This window comes from Plenodomus lingam, assembly GCF_022343315.1.
Source record: "Plenodomus lingam strain CAN1 chromosome Unknown contig_59, whole genome shotgun sequence".
In the NCBI taxonomy this organism is placed as follows: domain Eukaryota; kingdom Fungi; phylum Ascomycota; class Dothideomycetes; order Pleosporales; family Leptosphaeriaceae; genus Plenodomus; species Plenodomus lingam.
Genome location: NW_027093965.1, coordinates 22,286 through 28,285, shown reverse-complemented (window position 1 = coordinate 28,285; position 6,000 = coordinate 22,286).

The following is a 6,000-nucleotide window of genomic DNA, read 5'->3' as shown; positions in this document are numbered from 1 at the left end:
GTTCTAGGGGGAGTATAGTTGCAAGGCTAAAACTTAAAGAAATTAACGGAAGGGCACTACTAGGCGTGGAGCCTGCGGCTTAATTTAACTTAACACAGGGAAACTTACTAGGTCTAGATAAAATAAGGATTAATAGATTAAGAGCTCTTTCTTAATTTTTTAGGTAGTAGTGTATGGCCGTTCTTAGTTAGTAGAGTAATTTGTCTGCTTAATTGCGATAATAAATAAGACCTTAACCTGCTAAATAGCTAGGCTAGCTTTAGCTAGTTGCTAGCTTCTTAGAGGGACTATTAGCTTAAGCTAATAGAAGTTTAAGGCAATAACAGGTCTATAATGCCCTTAGATATTCTAGGCCGCACGCGCGCTACACTAACAGAGCTAATAAGTTCTTTACCTTAACTAAAAGGTCTAGGTAATCTTGTTAAACTCTATCGTGCTAGGGATAGAGTATTGCAATTATTGCTCTTTAATAAGGAATGCCTAGTAAGCGCGTGTTATTAGTATGCGTTAATTACGTCCCTGCCCTTTATACACACTGCCTGTCGCTACTACTAATTAAATAGCTTAGTGAGGCCTTTAGACTAGCTTAGGGAGGTTAGCAACAACTACCCTAAGCTAGAAAGTTTGTTAAACTTAGTTATTTAGAGGAAGTAAAAGTTATAACAAGGTTTCTGTAGGTAAACCTGCAGAAGGATTATTACCTATTTTTAAAGCACTACTGCCTTAATTAGTAGCGGCAGTCTACTTTAATTCTGCCTATGTTTTTTGCGTACTATTTGTTTCCTTAGTAGGCTTGCCTACTAATTAGATCCCCTAAAACCACTTGTAATTGCAGTTAGTGTTAGTAACACTGTAATAAATTATAACTTTTAACAATAGATCTCTTAGTTCTAGTATTAATAAAGAATGCAGCGAAATGCGATAAGTAGTGTGAATTATAGAATTTAGTAAATTATTAAATCTTTAAATGCATATTGCGCCCCTTAGTATTCTATAGGGCATGCCTATTTAAGCGTTATTTGTACCCTTAAGCTCTGCTTAGTGTTAGGTGTTTATTCTACTTAGGACTCGCCTTAAAACAATTAGCAGCTAGTATATTAGCCTAGAGCGTAGCATATTTTGCGCCTCTTGTTATGGTTGTTAGTATCTATTAAGACACTTTTTAAGCTCTTAACCTTAGATTAGGTAGGGATACCCGCTAAACTTAAGTATATTAATAAGCGGAGGAAAAGAAACTAATAGGGATTGCCCTAGTAACGGCGAGTGAAGCGGTAATAGCTTAAATTTGAAATCTGGCTCTTTTAGGGTCTAAGTTGTAATTTGCAGAGGGTGCTTTAGTGTTAGTAGCAGTCTAAGTTCCTTAGAATAGGACGTTATAGAGGGTAAGAATCCTATATATAGTTGCTGGCCTTCGCCGTGTAAAGCCCCTTTAACAAGTTAAGTTATTTAGGAATATAGCTCTAAATAGGAGGTAAATTTCTTCTAAAGCTAAATACTAGCTAGAGACTAATAGCGTACAAGTAGAGTAATTAAAAGATAAAAAGCACTTTAGAAAGAGAGTTAAATAGCACGTGAAATTGTTAAAAGGGAAGCGCTTGTAGCTAGACTTGCCTATAGTTGCTTATCTAGGCTTTTGTCTAGTGCACTCTTCTATAGGCAGGCTAGTATTAGTTTAGGTAGTTAGATAAAGGTCTCTGTTACGTACCTCCCTTTAGGGAGGCCTTATAGGGGAGACGACATGCAACTAGCCTAGACTAAGGTCCGCGTATCTGCTAGGATACTAGCGTAATAGCTGTAAGTGGCCTGTCTTAAAACATAGACTAAGGAGTCTAATATCTATGTAAGTGTTTAGGTGTTAAGCCTAGACGCGTAATAAAAGTAAACAGAGGTAGGAACCCTTTTAGGGTGCACTATTAACTAATCCTAATATCTTTAGAAGGATTTAAGTAAGAGCATAGCTATTAGGACCTAAAAGATAGTAAACTATGCTTAAATAGGGTGAAGCTAGAGGAAACTCTAGTAGAGGCTTGCAGCAGTTCTAACGTGCAAATTAATTGTTAAATTTAGGTATAGGGGCGAAAGACTAATTAAACTATCTAGTAGCTAGTTCCTACTAAAGTTTCCCTTAGGATAGCAGTAACGTATTTAGTTTTATAAGGTAAAGCGAATAATTAGAGGCCTAGGGGTTAAAACAACCTTTACCTATTCTTAAACTTTAAATATATAAGAAGTCCTTATTACTTAATTAAACGTGGACACTTAAATATACTATTACTAGTAGGCTATTTTTAGTAAGCAGAACTAGTAATGCGGGATAAACTAAACGTGGGGTTAAGGTGCTAGAATACACGCTTATTAGACACTATAAAAGGTGTTAGTTTATCTAGATAGTAGGATGGTAGCTATAGAAGTTAGAATCTGCTAAGGAGTGTGTAATAACTTACCTGCTAAATAAACTAGCCCTAAAAATAGATAGCGCTTAAGCGTGTTACCTATACCCTGCCGCTAGGGCAAGATTTAAGCCCTAGCGAGTAGGCAGGCGTAGAGGCTTGTGATAAAGCCTTAGGGGTAACCCTAGGTAGAACAGCCTCTAGTGCAGATCTTAGTAGTAGTAGTAAATACTTAAATAAGAACTTTAAGGACTAAAGTAGGGAAAGGTTCTGTGTAAATAGTAGTTAGATATAGGTTAGTTAATCCTAAGAGATAGGGTAATTCTGTTTTAATATTAGTGCTTGCGCCGCGCCCTTAAAAGGGAAGCTAGTTAATATTCTAGCACCTAGATGTAGATTCTCCGCGGCAACGCAACTAAGAGCGGAGACCTTAGCAGGAGCCCTAAGAAGAGTTCTCTTTTCTTCTTAATAGTCTGTTACCCTAAAATTAGTTTGTCTAGAGCTAGGGTTTAATAGCTAGAAGAGCGCTGCACTTTTGTAGCGTTTAGTGCGCTCCTAATAAGCCTTAAAAATCTACTTAAAGAAATAGTTTTTACGCTAGGTTGTACTTATAACTGTAGTAGGTCTCTAAGGTAAAAAGCCTCTAGTTAATAGAATAATGTAGATAAGGGAAGTTAGCAAAATAGATCTATAACTTTAGGAAAAGGATTAGCTCTAAGGGTTAGGTACGTTAGGCCTTAGGGAGAAGCCTCTAGCGTAGAAGGGCACTAACCGCAAGGTAGGCGCCTCTTAGCGCTAGGGTGTAGACACCCTTAGCAGGTTTTAGCCGTCTAGCGTACGTTTAATAACTAACTTAGAACTAGTATAGATAAGGGGAATCTAACTATCTAATTAAAATATAGTATTGTAATAGCTAGAAAGTAGTATTAATATAATGTAATTTCTGCCTAGTGCTCTAAATATTAAAGCAAAGAGATTTAACTAAGCGCGGGTAAACAGCAGGAGTAACTATAACTCTCTTAAGGTAGCTAAATGCCTTGTTATCTAATTAGTAACGCGCATAAATAGATTAACAAGATTCCTACTATCCCTATCTACTATCTAGCGAAACCACAGCTAAGGGAACAGGCTTAGCTAAATTAGCGGGGAAAGAAGACCCTATTAAGCTTGACTCTAGTTTAATATTATAAAAAGATATAGGGGGTGTAGAATAGGTAGGAGCTTTAGCGCTAGTAAAATACTACTACCCTTATCGTTTTTTTACTTATTTAATAAAGCAGAGCTAGGCCTTACTGCCTAACTTCTAGCGTTTAAGGTCCTTTGTAGGCTAATCTAGGTTAAAGATATTATTAGGTAGGGAGTTTAGCTAGGGCGGCACATCTATTAAACTATAACGCAGGTGTCCTAAGGGGGACTTATAGAGAATAGAAATCTCTAGTAGAGTAAAAGGGCAAAAGTCCCCTTAATTTTAATTTTTAGTGTGAATACAAACCATAAAAGTGTAGCCTATTAATCCTTTAGTCCCTTAAAATTTAAGGCTAGAGGTGCTAGAAAAGTTACTATAGGGATAACTAGCTTGTGGCAGCTAAGCGTTTATAGCAACGTTGCTTTTTAATCCTTTAATGTTAGCTCTTCCTATTATACTAAAGTAGAATTTAGTAAGCGTTAGATTGTTTACCTACTAATAGGGAACGTAAGCTAGGTTTAGACTGTTGTAAGATAGGTTAGTTTTACCCTACTAATAACCTTGCCCTAATAGTAATACCGCTTAGTACGAGAGGAACCGCGGTTTTAGATAATTAGTTTTTGCGGCTGTCTAACTAGGTATTGCCGCGAAGCTACTATCTACTAGATTATAGCTAAACGCCTCTAAGTTAGAATCTATGCTAGAACAGGGTGATTTCTGCCTGCACTAGTTAGATATAAATAGGCCTTTGGCCTAGAACCTTACTAGATCGGCGTTGGCAGCCCTATTAAAGTTAGGGTTGTTAGCTAGTGTATTATAATTGTATAGTGCGCAGGATTAAATCCTTTATAGATAACTTAGTTATCTAGCTAGGTCGTGTAAGTAGTTAAGTAGCCTTGTTGTTACGAGCTACTAAGCGTAAGCCTGTTGCTAGCTTGGTTAAAATTGGGATATTATGCCCTCCTTATTTGCAAAACTGCTGCCTAAACGGCTACTATTAATAGAAGGAAGAGGGCTATAGCAAACAAGTTATATAGTAATTGCAAGATAGAGAGGGCTAGAGCTAGGAGCAATCCTCGCAAAATATACAAAAGAACAGGTTGTGTGTGTACGTACCTTAGGCAGTTAATATATAGCATAGGAAGATTAAGAAAGGATTTAAGATAATCTATACAGATTTTTAGGCGGTGATCTATAACTTAAGAGCGTTCTATAACTTTTTATTTTTTAGGGGTACTGTTCTATAACTTTATAGCCTTCTATACTTGAAAATTCCTCTAGGCTATTCTATAACTATAGATTATTTAAACCTTTAGGGTATTCTATTAATATTTAAAAAAATCCTGTAGGCTATTCTATAAGCTTAGGGCGTTCTATAACTTTAGGGCGTTCTATAACTTTTTATTTTTTAGGTGTAGTGTTCTATAACTTTAGGGCGTTGTATAACTTTTTCTTTTTTAGAGGTAGTGTTCTATAACTTTAGGGCGTTCTATAACTTTAGGGCGTTCTATAACTTTAGGGGTTCTACAACTTTTTATTTTTTAGGTGTAGTGTTCTATAACTTTAGGGCGTTCTATAACTTTTTCTTTTTTAGAGGTAGTGTTCTATAACTTTAGGGAGTTCTATAACTTTAGGGCGTTCTACAACTTTTTATTTTTTAGGGGTAGTGTTCTATAACTTTAGGGCGTTCTATAACTTTAGGGCGTTCTATAACTTTAGGGCGTTCTACAACTTTTTATTTTTTAGGGGTAGTGTTCTATAACTTTAGGGCGTTCTATAACTTTAGGGCGTTCTATAACTTTAGGGCGTTCTACAACTTTTTATTTTTTAGGGGTAGTGTTCTATAACTTTAGGGCGTTCTATAACTTTAGGGCGTTCTATAACTTTAGGGCGTTCTACAACTTTTTATTTTTTAGGGGTAGTGTTCTATAACTTTAGGGCGTTCTATAACTTTAGGGCGTTCTATAACTTTAGGGCGTTCTACAACTTTTTATTTTTTAGGGGTAGTGTTCTATAACTTTAGGGCGTTCTATAACTTTAGGGCGTTCTATAACTTTAGGGCGTTCTATAACTTTTTATTTTTTAGGGGTAGTGTTCTATAACTTTAGGGCGTTCTATAACTTTAGGGCGTTCTATAACTTTAGGGCGTTCTATAACTTTTTATTTTTTAGGGGTAGTGTTCTATAACTTTAGGGCGTTCTATAACTTTTTCTTTTTTAGAGGTAGTGTTCTATAACTTTAGGGCGTTCTATAACTTTTTATTTTTTAGGGGTAGTGTTCTATAACTTTAGGGCGTTCTATAACTTTAGGGCGTTCTATAACTTTAGGGCGTTCTACAACTTTTTATTTTTTAGGGGTAGTGTTCTATAACTTTAGGGCGTTCTATAACTTTTTCTTTTTTAGAGGTAGTGTTCTATAACTTTA